This window comes from Podarcis erhardii, assembly GCF_964252035.2.
Source record: "Podarcis erhardii genome assembly, chromosome: 7".
Classification (NCBI taxonomy): Eukaryota; Metazoa; Chordata; class Lepidosauria; order Squamata; family Lacertidae; genus Podarcis; species Podarcis erhardii.
In genome coordinates, this window is record NC_138511.1 from 90,355,574 (window position 1) to 90,373,946 (window position 18,373).

Sequence of the window (18,373 nt, forward strand, 5' to 3'; positions counted from 1 at the left end):
TTGTCCGATTCATTCCAAACAGGTGCCAAACATTTGCAAACTTGCATCGCAAAACCCATGGTTTGCCTCATCCTCCCTGTTCTATGCCAAGGTGAATGATTCCAGGGCGGTGAACCAGACGGCATGCCTATTTTTCCTCTTTCTGCCACGGCAGAATGCCTTTTGTGCTGCAAGCGTGACATCACCTCTAGGCACTGACTTGGCTAACAACACGTGGGAATTCCGCTGGCTCACAGCCAGCACCTGTCACCTATTTTCGCTTTGCTCTGCTTGCTTTCCAAACATTGTGGCGGGAGAGTTCGCCGGCTCACTGTGTCGAGTCTTGGAAACCGAAAGCTGTGCCATGGAGTACCCAGTAAACTCCGATCGGGTGCCAAACTTTTGCAGTAGTTTGGAGTGAAGAGGACAATGGTGAAGTTATTTCGGGGGAATATCTATGACCCCGTGGTTTGAGTGTCAGTTACTCAATTTGGGGGGCCACTGCAGAATGTGGGGTTCATGGTGCAAAACGATTACAAAAATTTGGCACCTGTTTGAAGTGAATTGGAGAATGTGGAGTTTTTTTGGGGGGGGGATAACTACGCCCCCCCCCCAGTTTGAGTATGTTACTCAGTTTGTGGGCTGGTGCAAAACACAGGGTTTGTGGTACAAAAGGGTCAGGACAAGTGCAAAAGTTTGGCACCAGTTTGGAGTGAATCAGACAATGTGGGGTTTTTTTGGGGGGGGGATACCTCGACCTTGGTTTGAGCCTCAATTACTCTGTTTGGGGGCTGCTACGAAATGGTGCAAAAGGGTGCAAAACTATTGCAAAAATTTGGCACCACTTTGGAATGAATTGGACAATATTGGGGTTTGGTGGGATACCAACTCCCCCTGGTTTGAGTGCCAGTTAATTGGTTGGGGGTCCGGTGCAAAACACGGGTTTCATGGTGCAAAAGGGTGCAGAATGAGTGCAAAAGTTTGGCACCAGTTTGGAGTGAATCAGACAATGTGGGGTTTTTTTGGGGGGGGGATACCTCGACCTTGGTTTGAGCCTCAATTACTCTGTTTGGGGGCTGCTACGAAATGGTGCAAAAGGGTGCAAAACTATTGCAAAAATTCGGCACCACTTTGGAATGAATTGGACAAAATTGTGGGTGTTTGGTGGGATACCAACTCCCCCTGTTTTGAGTGCCAGTTAATTGGTTGGGGGTCCGGTGCAAAACACGGGGTTCACGGTGCAAAAGGGTGCAGAATGAGTGCAAAAGTTTGGCACCAGTTTGTTTCAATTGGACAGCTTGGGGGTTTTTTGGGGGGATACCTCGGACCCCTGGTTTGAGCATCAGTTCATTGGTTTGGGGTCCGGTGCAAAACACGGGGTTCACGGTGCAAAAGGGTGCAGAATGAGTGCAAAAGTTTGGCACCAGTTTGTTTCAATTGGACAGCTTTGGGGTTTTTTGGGGGGGATACCTCGGACCCCTGGTTTGAGCATCAGTTCATTGGTTTGGGGTCCGGTACAAAACACGGGGTTCACAATGCAAAAGGGTGCAGACTTAATTAGCATCATAGACCTGCGGAGTTGCAATGTTTCCTTGGGGTCATCTAATCTAATCGCCTGCGGTGCAGGAATCACAGCTAAGGAATCCCCGACTGATCGCCGCCCAACCTCTGTTGGAACGTATCATCGAGTGGTACAGTTGGAAGGGATCCCAAGAGTAATCTAGTCCAACCTGCTGCAACAAAGCCATCACAACTTAATTGCGGTTGTTACGATCCGGAGGAGTCGATCCCCGACACACACCCGACTCTGCAACCTGAGCTGCAGGGTCGAAGCGAAGAATACGCCGTGTCCTTACCTGTTCCCATCGTAATTCTGTCGCGACGTCCTCTCCGTTCCCCGGAGCAGATCTGAGTGTTTTGGGTTCTCCATGGCGCAGGTATTTATACCTGTGCAGCTTTCTGTTTTCAGGACACAAAACAGCGAACTCGACCATTCGAATAAAGTGTTGGGGAACTATCACAACATGATGTTCCGAAAGCAGTCGAAGGAAAGTGAAAAAAGTTGACAGGTGATGGCTGTGAGCCAGAGAAATTCCCAGGTAATCTTGGCTGAGGGTCTAGAGGGGATGTCATGCTTGGGGCATGAAAGGCCTTCTACCCTGGCAGGAGGAGGAGAAATAGGTGTGCCCGACAGCAGGACAACACATGGGAGTTCTGCTGACTCACAGCCAGCACCTGTCACATATTTCCGCTTTGCTCTGCCTGCTTTCCAAACATCGTAGAGTACGACAACATCGTAGAGTTCGACAACACGTCGAGTCCTGAAAACAGAAAGCTGTGCCGACAGCATGACAACACATGGGAGTCCCGCTGGCTCACAGCCAGCACCTGTCACCTATTTCCGCTTTGCTCTGCCTGCTTTCCGAACATCGTAGAGTACGACAACATCGTAGAGTACGACAACATCGTAGAGTACGACAACATCGTAGAGTTCGACAACACGTCGAGTCCTGAAAACAGAAAGCTGTGCCGACAGCATGACAACACATGGGAGTCCCGCTGGCTCGCAGCCAGCACCTGTCACCTATTTCCGCTTTGCTCTGCCTGCTTTCCAAACATCGTAGAGTACGACAACATCGTAGAGTTCGACAACATCGTAGAGTACGACAACATCGTAGAGTTCGACAACACGTCGAGTCCTGAAAACAGAAAGCTGTGCCGACAGCATGACAACACATGGGAGTCCCGCTGGCTCACAGCCAGCACCTGTCACCTATTTCCGCTTTGCTCTGCCTGCTTTCCGAACATCGTAGAGTACGACAACATCGTAGAGTACGACAACATCGTAGAGTACGACAACATCGTAGAGTTCGACAACACGTCGAGTTCTGAAAACAGAAAGCTGTGCCGACAGCATGACAACACATGGGAGTCCCGCTGGCTCACAGCCAGCACCTGTCACCTATTTCCGCTTTGCTCTGCCTGCTTTCCAAACATCGTAGAGTACGACAACATCGTAGAGTACGACAACATCGTAGAGTACGACAACATCATAGAGTTCGACAACACGTCGAGTCCTGAAAACAGAAAGCTGTGCCGACAGCATGACAACACATGGGAGTCCCGCTGGCTAGCAGCCAGCACCTGTCACCTATTTCCGCTTTGCTCTGCCTGCTTTCCGAACATCGTAGAGTACGACAACATCGTAGAGTACGACAACATCGTAGAGTTCGACAACACGTTGAGTCCTGAAAACAGAAAGCTGTGCCGACAGCATGACAACACATGGGAGTCCCGCTGGCTCACAGCCAGCACCTGTCACCTATTTCCGCTTTGCTCTGCCTGCTTTCCGAACATCGTAGAGTACGACAACATCGTAGAGTACGACAACATCATAGAGTTCGACAACACATCGAGTCCTGAAAACAGAAAGCTGTGCCATGTAGTACCCAGCACACTCCAATCGGGTGCCAAACTTTTGCAGTAGTTTGGAGTGAAGAGGACAATGGTGAAGTTATTTTTTTTTTTGGGGGGGATATCTATGACCCCTGGTTTGAGTGTCAGTTACTCAATCTATGGGGCTGCTGCGGAATGTGGGGTCCGCAGTGCAAAAGCGATTACAAATGTTTGGCACTGGTTTGAAGTGAATTGGAGAATGTAGAGGTTTTTTTTGGGGGGGGATAATGATGCCCCCCAGTTTGAGTATGCTACTCAGTTTGTGGGCTGGTGCAAGACACAGGGTTTGTGGTACAAAAGAGTCAGAACAAGTGCAAAAGTTTGGCATCAGTTTGGAGTGAATCAGACAATGTGGGGAGTTTTTTTTGGGGGGGATACCTCGAACTTTGGTTTGAGCCTCAATTTGTTTGGGGGCTGCTGCGAAATGGTGCAAAAGGGGCACCACTTTGGAATGAATTGGACAATGTTGGGGTTTTGTGGGATACCAACTACCCCTGGTTTGAGTGCCAGTTAATTGGTTGGGGGTCATGGTGCAGAATGAGTGCAAATGTTTGGCACCAGTTTGTTTCAATTGGACAGCTTTGGGGTTTTTTGGGGGGATACCTCGGACCCCTGGTTTGAGCATCAGTTCATTGGTTTGGGGTCCGGTACAAAACACGGGGTTCACAATGCAAAAGGGTGCAGACTTAATTAGCATCATAGACCTGCGGAGTTGCAAGGTTTCCTTGGGGTCATCTAATCTAATCGCCTGCAGTGCAGGAATCACAGCTAAGGAATCCCCGACTGATCGCTGCCCAACCTCTGTTCGAAGACCTCCAACGTATCATCGAGTGGTAGAGCTGGAAGGGATCCCAAGAGTAATCTAGTCCAACCTGCTGCAACAAAGCCATCACAGCTTAATCGCAGTTGCTCCGATCCGGAGGAACCGATCGCTGACACCCCCCCAACTCTATAACCTGAGCCGCAGTGTCAAAGCAAAGAAGTCGTAGTGTCCTTACCTGTTCCCATCATAATTCTGTCGCGATGTCTCGGGGTTCAAGATGCAAGTCCTCTTCATTCCCCGGAGCAGATCTGTGTGTTTTGGGTTCTCCATGGCCCAGGTATTTATACCTATGCCGCTTTCTGTTTTCAGGACACAAAACAGCGAGCTGGGGAACTCGACCATTCGAATAAAGTGTTGGGGAACTATCACAACATGATGTTCCGAAAGCAGTCGAAGGAAAGTGAAAAAAGTCGACAGGTGCTGGCTGTGAGCCAGAGAAATTCCCAGGTAATCTTGGCTGAGTGTCTGGAGGTGATGTCATGCTTGGCACACAAGAGGCCTTCTACCCTGGCAGGAGGAGGAGAAATAGGCGTGCCCGACAGCCCTGGGATTTTGCAACTCAGCACAGAATGGGCAACCGGCGGCTGGCTTGGGCAGGTGTTTCTTTTCCGGTCCCGCTGGGGTGATTTGGAAATGGGTTGTGGGGCAGCACCCTCACTTATTTTGCTCTAGGGGGAAGAAAGCTCAGTGGAGCAGAGAGGTGTGTGGGTGTGAGAGGTTTGTGGCTGTGTGCCCTTGTGCTTTCATGCGACGTGATTGTGGAACTGCTGAGCTCGTGGGGGAGAGTTGGAAAAGGAAAGCCGTCTGAGAGCTTGGTTTGCGGGGAACTTCCTAGGGAATTGAGAGGCGAAGTGCCGGACTTTGAGCTCTGACCTTTGAAATGCTTTTGGTTTTTCCTTCCTGTTTTCTTTTTCCACTCCTGACTGGCGACTGAGCCAGGACTGCGTTTCTCATGTGATGTCTTGTGGCCTTCGAACATTATGAAGGTTTGCTTTGCGCCTGGCAGCCTGAAGGTACGTAACCTGACGCTTTATTCCACCTCGGTCAGACCTCCCCCCCAGTTCTGGGTACCCCAGTTTAAAAAGGATATCGACAAGCTGGAAGGTGTGCAGAGGAGAGCAGCCAGAATGATGACGGGGATGGAAGCCAAGCCTGATGAGGAACGGTTGAGGGAGTTGGGTTTGTTTATCCTGGAAAAGAAGAAACCATATGAGAGCCATCTTCAAAGGGCTGTTGATGATGCAAGCTTGATGCATCAGAGACGATGACCTAAAGCAAATGATTCAATGATGCATCAGAGGGGAGGACCTGAAGCAAATGATTCAAATGACAAGGAAGGAGATTCCGACTAAACATTCGGGAGAACTTTCTCTTTGACAGTGGAAGCTGGTGGAGTCTCCTTCATTGGAGGTTTTTAAGCAGAGGTTGAAAGTTGGGATTCTTCAGCTGTGCCTTGCAGGGGGTGAGACTAGATGGCCCTTGAGGTCCCTTACAACTCTACAAATTCACGTTTCTATTATTTTTATTTTTGTTATTAGTTACCCATCTTTCAGCCTGCAGCATTAGAACACAAAGCCAAGTGGATAAAATAAAATAAGAGAGCGAGAAATCTGGAATCTCTATGCAGTGTTTCTAGAAAGACAGTTGTTTTCTGGGTGTCCCTGGGACATAAATAGCTTCACAGCTTTCTGAAGCTGTCAAAAGCACAGCCAAGGATTTCTGGGGGGGTATTTTTTTATTTTTTTTGCTTGCACATGAGCAAGTATTCAAACCGCAAGCCCTGTTTTTTAATTCCTTGCAGAGGCAAGAACGGCTGTTTTGTCTCTCTGTTCCTTCCACTCTGTCTCCCCCGGTTTCATTGCAGAAGCATATTCTGGTTTATTAAAAACCAGGCAATTTCTCCAACAGCTCTCAAGGGAGGGAGGGAGGCAGGCAGGGAGGGAGTGGGAAGCATGAATCGGAGTGGTCCAGAGTCCACATCGGCGCTTGCAATTACGGAACCAGCCGTGGTAATTAGGCCGGCTTAATTAATATGGAGCGGGGCAGTGGAACCGGGAGAGCTTATATTTGCCTGGCTTATTTGTTTTATAAAGGACACTTTATGTATTTACGTATTTGTTTTTATTATTATTTACACACAGAGAGAGACACACACACATGTACAGAGTGACAAGTACAAAAACAGACGCCGTATAAATTCAAAGCAGAGAGGGATATCCGGAAGTTTAATCACAGGAGCAAATTTCCATGCCAAAATCAAACGTCATAAATCAATATCGCAAAGTTCTGAGTAACAGAAATGGCTTGACGTTATCCTGTCCCTTATTGCTCCAGTTACATTATAAAAAGGCTTTGTTTCTCGATAAAGACCTAATCTTGTTTTTCTGTTGTGCTCTGCTCCGCACCATACATAGAAGCTTCGCGCAATGTCCCAGATTTCAGCCATCTATTCTCTTATGCACAGAGCCTCTCATTTCAACCCCTCCAGTTCTGACAAATAATAATTCTGGCAGCAGTTAAGAGATGGCACATTAAAACCCTGTCCTCCATTAGCACAGTTTCTTTAGCCTAGCCAAAGAGTAAAATTAGAAGATCCATAATTATTTTCGTTTTGTTCTGTATTCCATGCACCCGCTTCCTCTAAGAGGCTCGGAGAACAACCACAGGAGACAGGTCAGGCAGGGTGAGAGTGAAAGCGATAAGCAAAAAGGAGAAGGAAGTCTCCTCAGACAGTGGAAACTGAACGCAGCAGATGAAGGATCTGATGCCTCAATGGAGCCATCTATTCTCTCCCCCCAAAAAATTAGCCTCCAATATTTTTTTTTGGGGGGGGGAGGGAGAAGCAGCAGAAGAAGAGTTTGGATTTGATATCCCGCCTTTCACTCCCCTTCCGGAGTCTCCAAGCGGCTCACAATCTCCTTTCCCTTCCTCCCCCACAACAAACACTCTGTGAGGTGAGTGGGGCTGAGAGACTTCAGAGAAGTGTGACTGGCCCAAGGTCACCCAGCAGCTGCAGGTGGAGGAGCGGAGACGCGAACCTGGTTCCCCAGATTACGAGACTACTGCTCTTAACCACTACACCACACTAGCTATTTGGGCTCCACTTTGCACAAACGGCATTGACGTGCGCTGCTCTGGTTCTCCAGAAGCGGCTTAGTCCTGCTGACCACATGACCCAGAAGCTGTACGGCTGCTGCCTTGGCCAGGAAAGCGAGATGAGCGCCACAACCCCAGAGTCGTCCGTGAGTGGACCTAATGGTCAGGGGTCCCTTTACCTTTACCTTTACCAGGCACAATGGAAACTCTCAGGCTCGACCTGAGAGTGATGTCATTGTTCAACTCAAAAGTCATGGAATTTCTACAAAAACAGTTTTGCGCCTGTCTATTGGGGGAGATAGGAAGCCCTGAACACATATTTTTTTATTTGTCCCTTTTACGATGAGAAAAAGGGACATGGGTGGCACTGTGGGTTAAACCACAGAGCCTAGGACTTGCTGGTGGTTCAAATCCCCACAACGGGGTGAGCTCCCATTTCTCGGTCCCAGCTCCTGCCAACCTAGCAGTTCGAAAGCACGCCAGTGCAAGTAGATAAATAGGTACCACTCCGGCGGGAAGGTAAAGGGTGAAAGTGTGTCGGAAATAGCTTGTGCGCACACGTATGGGCAAGCACTTCACAGCCCTCCAGCCCGCTGCATGATCGGCGCTGGAGACACCGGCCTGAGGCGCGGTAAGTGTGCTGACCCCTGGTGTAGGACTGATCTGTGAGGATCACCAAAGGAGGGGGTCAGACTGTGCCTTGGCCAAAGGCCTGGTGGAACAGCTCTGTCTTGCAGGCCCTGCAGAAAGATGTCAAGTCCCGCAGGGCCCTAGTCTCTTGTGACAAAGTGTTCCACCAGATTGGGGCCACAGCCGAAAAGGCCCTGGCTCTGGTTGAGGCCAGCCTAACCTCCCTGTGGCCCGGGACCTCCAAGATGTTTTTGTTTGAAGACTGTAAGGTGGGCAAACTACCCCAGAAGGAGCACGACGTGGCCCCCATCAGAGATACCACCCCTCATCTCACAGTCTGAACACCCCGTATATAATAAAGGAGATGATATTGGCAGGAGGGGAAAGAGGAGAGTGGCAGGGCGGCTGGCGGCTGTGGAGATCAGTGGTGAGAGAGCGCAGTTGCAGGGTTGGTAGAAAGAAGGCTGCAGTCCACAGACTCAAGTTGCAATTGCTGCTGGAAGGGCAAAAGGAGGACAGGGAAGTATCAAGAGGCAGGGAGTTCCAAAGGAGAGGTGCTGCGTAGATTTACTACGAACGCAGCATGTGCTTATACAGGAAGAGAGAGAAAGAATATTTTGCAGCCACCAGAAGAACAAGCACATGGATAGAGTTTAAACAGACACAGATGGGGTGGGGGGGGGTTGGAATGTCTTTCACACAAAATGCAATTCCTGGGAAGTACTGACCAGCCAGGTTGCACTTTCCTTATTAGACAAAGCTTATTGTTGTTTAGTTGTTTAGTCGTGTCTGACTCTTTGTGACCCCCTGGACCAGTGCACGCCACTGCCTCCCAAACAAAGCTTAAGGTAAAGGTAAAGGGACCCCTGACCATTAGGTCCAGTCGTGACTGACTCTGGGGTTGCAGCGCTCATCTTGCTTTACTGGCCGAGGGAGCCGGCGTACAGCTTCCGGTTCATGTGGCCAGCAGGACTAAGCTGCTTCTGGCGAACCAGAGCAGCGCACGGAAACGCCGTTTACCTTCCTGCCGGAGCGGTACCTATTTATCTACTTGCACTTTGATGTGCTTTCGAACTTCTAGGTTGCCAGGAGCAGGGACCGAGCAACAGGAGCTCACCCCATCACGGGGATTCGAACCGCCGACCTTCTGATCGGCAAGTCCTAGGCTCTGTGGTTTAACCCACAGTGCCACCTGTGTCCCCAAACAAAGCTTACTCAAGAGTAAATTTAACCATTGAAGCGCAGAAGTAAGAAAAAGCCTCAAAGAGATAGAAGCTAAAGGGGTAAAAGACCCATTTACCAAAAGAGGCCAGGGGTCCTGGCCAATCTTACAGAAACTGATATTATAAGCCTTCCCATAACTCCCTTAGCCAACCAAATCCAAGCTAAAACCCACACCCAGATACACAGTCACTGCCCATGGAAGTTCTACTTTTGAAAAACAAATTACTTCCCCCCCCCCAACTGGAATGGATGCTCATTTTTCCTTTGGTCATACATTCACAATACTTCTTAGGATTCCCTACAAGGCCTTTTACTTCATGAGGAGACCTGCTTAAGGCTAAAGGAACGTCCGACACTACATTTAACTTATAAGAGCCGTTTTGCTCAGCTAGACTATTTGCAGAGGAAATTTACGTATTGCAGGAGGCCACTTCGCAGCATATTGTAAAAGGAGACTAGAACATTGCTGTAGGTAAGCTCTTTCAGAAACTCCCAAGTTTCAACATATTTTTTTTTATTTAAAAAATCAAAGTTACAAATGTTCTTCCTCCCTTAAGCTGTAGAGGGAAGGGGGGGGCAGTTTCCCCTCTCAGACCACAGGCATACACATACAAATGATTTTTTTACTACTTGGAAAGACTCTCCCTTTCTAGACTCTCTCCCTTGCAGATACAATGCCTTTGCAGAGATGTTGCTGTAATAAGAAAAAAACTGTTCCTTTTCCCTTATGGATACCCAAGAGCCCTTATAGGGTCCTTATGTAGGTTCTTTATCAGAAGGAGAAAATAACAGAGGCCAGCCAGAGAATACTGAGAAGCAGCTAGTAAGCCTGATCTTATTAACTGTTGCAACAGGGTCCTAGACAGCATCTTAAAAAGTAGAGACATCACCTTACCAACAAAGGTCCGTATAGTTCAAGCTCTGGTTTTCCCAGTAGTGATGTATGGAAGTGAGAGCTGGACCATCAAGAAGGCTGATCGCTGAAGAATGGATACTTTTGAATTCTGGTGCTGGAGGAGACTTTTGAGAGTCCCATGGACTGCAAGAAGTTCAAACCAGATCAAGCCAGTGTGGTGTAGTGGTTAAGAGCGGTAGTCTCCGAATCTGGGGAACCGGGTTCGCGTCTCCGCTCCTCCACATGCAGCTGCTGGGTGACCTTGGGCCAGTCACACTTCTCTGAAGTCTCTCAGCCCCACTCACCTCACAGAGTGTTTGTTGTGGGGGAGGAAGGGAAAGGAGAATGTTAGCCGCTTTGAGACTCCTTAAAGGGAGTGAAATGCAGGATTTCAAATCCAAACTCTTCTTCTTCTTCTTCTTCTTCATTCTGAAGGAAATCAGCCCTGAGTGCTCACTGGAAGGTCAGATCCTGAAGCTGAGGCTCCAAGACTTTGGCCACCTCATGAGAAGAGAAGACTCCCTGGAAAAGACCCTGATGTTGGGAAAGATGGAGGGCAGAAGGAGAAAGGGACGATAGAGGACGAGATGGTGGGACAGTGTTCTCGAAGCTACCAGCATGAGTTTGACCAAACTGCGGGAGGCAGTGGAAGACAGGAGGGCCTGGCGTGCTCTGGTCCAGGGGGTCACGAAGAGTCGGACATGACTCAACGACTAAACAACAAGAACAAACCAGAGAATATTGAGAAGCAACTAGTAAGCCTGATCTTATTAACTGTTGCAACAGAGTCCTCACTCACCGCATGCAGGAGGGAGGAGGAACCAAGAACAAAGGTGTGCAAGCCCTTATACAGTGGTACCTCAGGTTACAGACACTTCAGGTTAGAGACGCTTCAGGTTACAGACTCCGCTAGTCCAGAAATACAGTAGTACCTCCAGTTAAGAACTTTGCTTCAGGATGAGAACAGAAATCGCGTGGTGGCAGTGGGAGGCCCCATTAGCTAAAGTGGTGCTTCAGGTTAAGAGCAGTTTCAGGTTAAGAATGGACCTCCAGAACGAATTAAGTTCTTAAGCCGAGGTACCACTGTATAGACTTTTGAAATTGCCCACCCTGTAGCTGAAGACCCCCCCCCCAAAAAAACCCATCATACATATATCCCAGAAGGGGGTGTTTTTCAGCATAAATCCTGTTTGCCAGGATATCTGTTAATGGTCACCTCGGCGGCCTGGCCATTCTTTTGTGATGGTAAATACTTTAGTTCCGAATCCAGATCACTTGTTGTTGTTGTTGTTGTTTAGTCCTGTCTGACTCTTCGTGGCCCCCTGGACCAGAGCACGCCAGGCACTCCTGTCTTCCACTGCCTCCCGCAGTTTGGTCAGACTCATGTTCGTAGCTTCCAGAACACTGTCCCACCATCTTGTCCTCTGTTGTCCCCTTCTCCTTGTGCCCTCCATCTTTCCCAACATCAGGGTCTTTTCCAGGGAGTCTTTTCTTCCCATGAGGTGGCCAAAGTCTTGGAGCCTCAGCTTCAGGATCTGTCCTTCCAGTGAGCACTCAGGGGTGATTTCAGGGCTGAATCCAGGTCACAGGCTCACCCTATTCATACCCAAATGTGCCCTTAAGGCAGGATCTGTGAGCTCAGAGACAATGGGGAGCCGTTTCCCATTTTCATCCAAAGTGCAGAGGAATATTTGAGGTCACTGAAAGAGTCAAAATGGCTTCAGGATTGTTCTCCCGTGCTATTTCAGACACGTGGTTTATATATTTATGTATGTGTTTGCCTGGTGGGACGCGGTGGCGCTGTGGGTTAAACCACAGAGCTTAGGGCTTAGCAATCAGAAGGTCGGCGGTTCGAATCCCCGCAATGGGGTGAGCTCCCATTGCTTGGTCCCGGCTCCTGCCAACCTAGCAGTTCAAAAGCACGAAGTGCAAGTAGATAAATAGGTACTGCTCCAGTGGGAAGTAACAGCATTGATATGAGAATTATAAGGTCTAAGATATAAAATGAATGTTCATCAATGTACCAGGCAAAAGGTAAAGGAAAAGGTACCCCTGACCAGTAGGTCCAATTGTGAACCAACTCTGGGGTTGTGGCGCTCATCTCGCTTTATTGGCCGAGGGAGCCGGCGTACAGCTTCCGGATCATGCAGCCAGCATGACTAAGCCGCTTCTGGTGAACCAGAGCAGCTCACGGAAACGCCATTTACCTTCCTGCCGGAGCGGTACCTATTTATCATTAATTTCTCTTTATTAATTTTCATACACACATATACACACATATGTACAGAAAATAGATTCTTCACGGGAAAAAAACAATAATAAAAAACAACATAACTTAATTATAAGAAAACGAAAAAACAAAAATAAAACAGAGACCTATTTATCTACTTGCATTTTGACGTGCTTTTGAACTGCTAGGTTGGCAGGAGCAGGGACCGAGCAACGGGAGTTCACCCCGTCGCGGGGTTTCGAACTGCCGACCTTCCGATCGGCAAGCCCTAGGCTCTGTGGTTTAACCCAAATTATGCCCCAAATCCCTCTCCCAGTGTCTCATGACAGATTTAACCTGCGTTCATCCTTTGCGTGCCATTCCAGAAGCAATTTATACATTTCCGACAGGAGTTTTATATTATTTGTGAGTGAGTGGTTTGTTAATGTGCAGCGGAGACTCTTTGACTTTGCCTGCTGGTGTGGAGAGGCAAGACTTGTGGGGTGGGGTGTGTGTGTCTCTTACCCCACTTCCAATTTCCTGGCAACACCAGTAACAGAGCCAGTTCCATCGATCCAGTGGGCACATGTGGGGGAAGGGATACTTGTAGGCAAACTGCTCCCAGGTTAAGGACTTAATATATCAACAGCACTTTATTTTCAAATAACCTTGAACTTGGCCTGGCGGAAAACGGGCAACCCTTGTAAGTCTCTGAGCTCAGGGGTTTACGTGCTGACAAGGCCTTGCTCCCGTCAGCAATCGTGCTGCAGCATTTAATTGGCTATATCCAGCTTTCAATTGGTGATGGTTCTGCTTTTCCTGCTGGGAGGGAGAGAGGCGCTTGGGGGATTTTTCTCCAGGACCAAAATAACTTAACTGGCTTGGTCCATGCCTCGGTGTGGTGTTGTTGTCGGAGATTTGCTTCTCAGCCTGAAGCAGGGAAATACCTCGGGACGACTCTGTCTGCGTCACACGTTACCGGAGGCTGCTCTTTGCCTCTGTGCCGTTTTCCTTTATCCTGAAAGAGCCCTTTCCTCGGCTGATTTGAAAGCCAAGCGTGTCAAAATATGCACTGGGTGCAAATCCATCAATAAACTCTTTTTTTCTTCAAAGAAACCACCTCAGATTTTGCTGAAGTGTGCAAAACAGCAGGCTGTATGTAAACCATGGGTAGGCAAACTAAGGCTCGGGGGGCCGGATCCAGCCAATCGCCTTCTAAATCCGGCCCGCGGACGGTTCGGGAATCAGTGTGTTTTTACATGAGTAGAATGTGTGCTTTTATTTAAAATGCACCTCTGGGTTATTTGTGGGGCATAGGAATTCGTTCATTCCCCCACCCCTCAAAATATAGTCCGGCCTCCCACAAGGTCTGAGGGACAGTGGACCGGCCCCCTGCTGAAAAGGTTTGCTGACCCGTGGTGTAAACCTAAGTGCTCATGTGCGGGGTGCTTATCTGTGCGTGTGTGCTGGATGATGAATGCACCCATTTCCCTGCTTGGAGACTGAGGTTGAGAAGGTGCCAGGAAGGGCGACCAGAAAGATCAGGGGAAAGGTGTTAAGTTGTGGGTGAACATATCAGACGACACAGCGATTCTTCAAACAGCTCTTGTTTATTCACAGGCCAGAACAGAACTGAACTGAAGGGTTCAGCCAGCCTGCTTATATAGAGCTTCGCTACAACGCAACTGTAACCACTTTCTGTAACTATCCAACCACTGAACGTCACTTTCAATCCCTTATTTGCATATGTGGACCTGAGTGAAAACTATCTACAGTCTCCCCCTGCTGGCCCAGGGTGAGAACTTCAGTACATAACAGAAGGAAAGTCTGCAATCTTTAGATAAAAGAGGACTACAGTGGTACCCCCCAAGACGAACGCCTCGCAAGACGGAAAACCCGCTAGACGAAAGGGTTTTCCGTTTTGGAGGTGCTTTGCAAGACCAATTTCCCTATGGGCTTGCTTCGCAAGACGAGAATGTCTTGCGAGTTTTTCCGACTTTCCCCCCCTTCCCCCCCTTTTTCTAAGCCGCTAAGCCGCTAAGCCGCTAAGCCGCTTATCCGCTAAGCCGCTAAAAGCCGCTAAGCTGCTAATAGCGCTAATCCGCTAAGCCGCTAATGGGCTTGCTTTGCAACACGAAAAAACCGCTAGACGAAGAGACTCGCAGAACGGATTCTTTTCGTCTTGCGAGGCACCACTGTAAGCAGAGACAGGACAGAGTCGTATAAAGTTATGCATGGTGCTGGGAAAAGGGGATAGGAAGAGGTTTTTCTCTCCCAAACCATAGAATTGTCAAGTTGAAAGGGACTCCTGAGGGTCATCTATTGCAACGCCCTGCAAGAATCTCAACTAAAGTAAAGAAGATCATCCAACAGAAAGTTCTTCTGAATGTTTAGTCAGCATCTCCTTTCTTGTTATTTGAATCCATTGGATTGGGTTCTCCGGCGGAAAACAAGCTTATGCATATCTCCTCTCGGTCTTCTCTTCTCCAGGCTAAACATACCCAACTCCTTCAACCGTTCCTCATCAGGCTTGGCTTCCAGACCCTTGATCATCTCGCTCGCCTTCCATTTCCCAGCTTGTCAACAACCTTCTTAAATTGGGGTGCCCAGAACTGGGCGCAGTACAAATTCAGGGCCATCCAGTGAAGGCGAATGATGGAAGATTCAGGACAGGGGGAAAATAAATACTTCTCCACCCAGCGCATAGTTAAAATATGGAACTTGCTCCCTTTCTTTAGAGGCCCAAAAGCACCAGGCTGCCCTGCCGTGATTAAAAATATGAGACTTCCTCTTCAATGACTATCATTATTATTATTTATCAGATTTGTATATCATCCATCCGACAATCACAAGGCAGTTCACAATGCAAAAACAGAAAACGCAAATGCAAAATACATAATAAAACGGAAATGAAAACAAATCAATGCCTGGATAGCTCAGCTGGTTAGAGTGTGGTGCTGATAATGCCAGGGTTGCAGGTTTGATCCCCGTATGGGGCATCTGCATATTCCTGCCTTGTAGGGGGTTGGACTAGATGATCCTTAGGGTCCCTTCCAACTCTGCAATTCTATGATACCCATAATCCCCCTCCTACAAGCACATTTAAAAGGACGTAGATTTATTAATCAGCTAAAGGCCTGGTTAAAGAGTGATACGGAAGGGGGGGCATGTCTTCTTCACCTCCTTCTTCGCTACAATATATCCATTTATTTCCAATTGTCAATGTCAAAAGGGACTAAAATCTATAAAATTCATAGAAACTCAATGTGCCAATTTGCTCAGTTTCTCTAGGACTCCATGACACCTCCCCTGTCCTCCATAATCCCTCAAGCAAGGTGTCAAGACCCTAATCCTGTCAAATCACTCTGCCAAGCCTTTCCTCCGGGCAATGCCAGTACATGGACCATTGTCTTCTCATCACCGGTACTCAGGATGTGCTTATCTGCGCATATCTCCAGCTCTGCATATTCCCCCCTCCCTCCTCCATATGTTAATCCTGTGTAACCCAACCTCTTAATGTATTCATGTTGTAACTGGGATGTATTTTGCACTGTATTCTGGGACATGGAGGGAAGTTTTAAAAGTTCATGTCACCCCTTTCTCGCTGTTCAATCTCGCCTTGAACCTGTTGCGCAATAAACTTGGATCTTCTGCAGCTTGCTCCTGTCTCCGGCTGAGCTCATTTTCCTCCGCAGGGACCCGCGGACTTAGTCCGACGAGCTGGGTGGCAGAGCAGCCTCGCACCCAGATTTTACCGTAACAAGAGGAACGTAATGAAGGTGCCAGATTAACCTCCCTGGGGACAGCATTCCACAAACAGGGAGCCACCACAGAGAAGGCTCCGTTCTCATGTTCCCGTCCTCCAGATCTGTCATGGAGGAGACACACAAAGAAGGGCCTCAAATGGTGATCTCGGGATCCGGAGAGGTGATCCTTAAGGTACTGCAGTCCTGAGCCGTTTATGGCTTTTTAGGTCAAAGCCAGCATTTTGGCTGCCTTTCTGCACCAAGTGTGAAAGATCACAGCAGGGTGGGTTTGCACCAATGTGTGGGGACATCATGGAGGCTTTAACTCTGCCTGTCTTCCTCAGTGGGGCAGCCGTGTTGTGTTGGGGGACTCGGACAGCCTTTGCTATACGGTCCGAGCACGGAATGGAGCGGACTGCAGGGGCCGGCTGAGGCTCCCCCCCCCCCGCCAGACCTAGCAGCTCCCCTGTGGGCTGAGACGAGGGAAGCCGGCTTCGTAAGAGTCGCTGAGCTGGATCTGACGGGAGGCAGCCTGAGCACAGCCTCGTCTGGGTTTTCTGTCAGGAGCCAGACTGATGCACAGCGGGGAGCCCGGCTTGCAAGATGCATGAGAAGGGAGCTCCCTGCCATTGCCAGAACGCCCTGATGCCAATCTCCAGCACGGGCACGACCGGCCCACACTTGAGGCAAGCTGAGGGGACCACCGCTGGTGGCAGGATCTACAGGGGCAGCAGTCCCAGCCTCCAAGTAACGCGTTGCCCTGTAGTGATCAGGTGGGATTGTTATGCAGAATTATAACAAATATGGAGTAAGCAATTTGTGTCAGCAATGAAAGCATTGCATTGACTGGGTTTAAGCCATTTTGCACACCTCTGCATCTCTGTCCTATTTCTCTTGATTGACAAGTCACGTACACAGGCCAGTTGCTTCATCAGGCATCCTGAGGCCATAAAAGATAGTAGGCAGTTTCTTAGATGGTGTTTAGTCATTTAGTCGTGTCCAACTCTTTGTGTCCCTCTGGACTGGAGCACGCCAGGCCCTCCTGTCTTCCACTGCCTCCCACAGTTTGGTCAAACTCATGCTGGTAGCTTCGAGAACACTGTCCCACCATCTCGTCCTCTGTCCTCCCCTTCTCCTTGTGCCCTCCATCTTTCCCAACATCAGGCTCTTTTCCAGGGAGTCTTCTCTTCTCATGAGGTGGCCAAAGTCTTGGAGCCTCAGCTTCAGGATCTGTCCTTCCATTGAGCACTCAGGGCTGATTTCCTTCAGAATGGAAAGGTTTGATCTTTTTGCAGTCCATGGGACTCTCCTCTGCTCTTCCTCAGTAGCATGTTGGACGCCTTCCGACCTGAGGGACTCATCTTCCAGCGTCATAACTTTTATATGCCTGTTGTCTTTGTCCATGGAGTTTCCTTGGCAGGGATACTGGAGTGGCTTGTCGGTTCCTCCTCCAGGTGGAACACGTTTGGTCAAAACTCTCCACTATGACCTGTTTTCCCATAGTGGAAAACTCTCCACTATGACCTGTTCAGTTTCTTAGATGTACCCTTCCTTGATTTTGTTAATCTTAGGGCCTGGAAATAGTTTCACAGGAAGGTGATAAAGATACCTATCTCATTGTATTGCAGGAAAAAACCCCTCCCAATCATTCAGTTTGTACAAACATGACACACACACACTCACACACGACATACACAACAGTTCTGTTATAAATTCATAGAAAATTAGTTGTATATCGGATCTGTACCGTTCCACTTTTATTTTACACCATGAAGGAAGGACTATCAAAGGGGGGAGACTTGACAGAAGGCAGCCATAATCCCCCAAGCCCGCAGCGAGCCCTACCCAGTTGGCTTGCCAACCTTGATGGTCCTAGACAGAATATCATTACACTCACAAAGGACCTGCATACAGAAGTGGATTCAGTACGAACTGAAACAAAGGACAGTGACCAGCCCTTCCCCGTGGGGGCAGGAAACAGTGAACTCCTCTTTGTCCTCAGGAATGTAATCATGGGGAGGGGGAAAGGAGGAACCGGACAGGTGACAAGACACTCAGGTTACCACCACAACTCCTCCCTGAACCCCTCCACTTTGTGATGTGTCAATGATGTAGTTGTGATGTAGTCTTAGCGGTGTAGTAGCTAATAAAAGTTGGGGTCTTCTTTTGTTCAGAGCTTCCATCTTGTTCCACTTTGTGGCAGGTGGGAGTCCTGTCACAACAGTCTTCAATCAAGACCAAGCCTACTGGCTGCTGTTTTGCTCTGGTATTCCTGGCTGGTGTCCTTGTTTTTTGTCCAAGGGAGCCCTCAGATT

General features: G+C 48.7%; 2 long non-coding RNA genes across 2 annotated transcripts in view; one reads left to right on the forward strand and one right to left on the reverse strand.

Moving 5' to 3' along the window:
- LOC309346275 overlaps nt 1–18,373 on the reverse strand; it is a 303,343-nt gene that overhangs the window by 100,381 nt on the left and 184,589 nt on the right. The window lies entirely within an intron of this gene.
- LOC309346272 lies at nt 4,870–15,455 on the forward strand. Its single transcript, XR_014158552.1, has 4 exons — nt 4,870–5,271; nt 13,938–14,168; nt 14,515–14,575; nt 14,608–15,455. It is a non-coding gene; the product is annotated as an uncharacterized lncRNA (long non-coding RNA).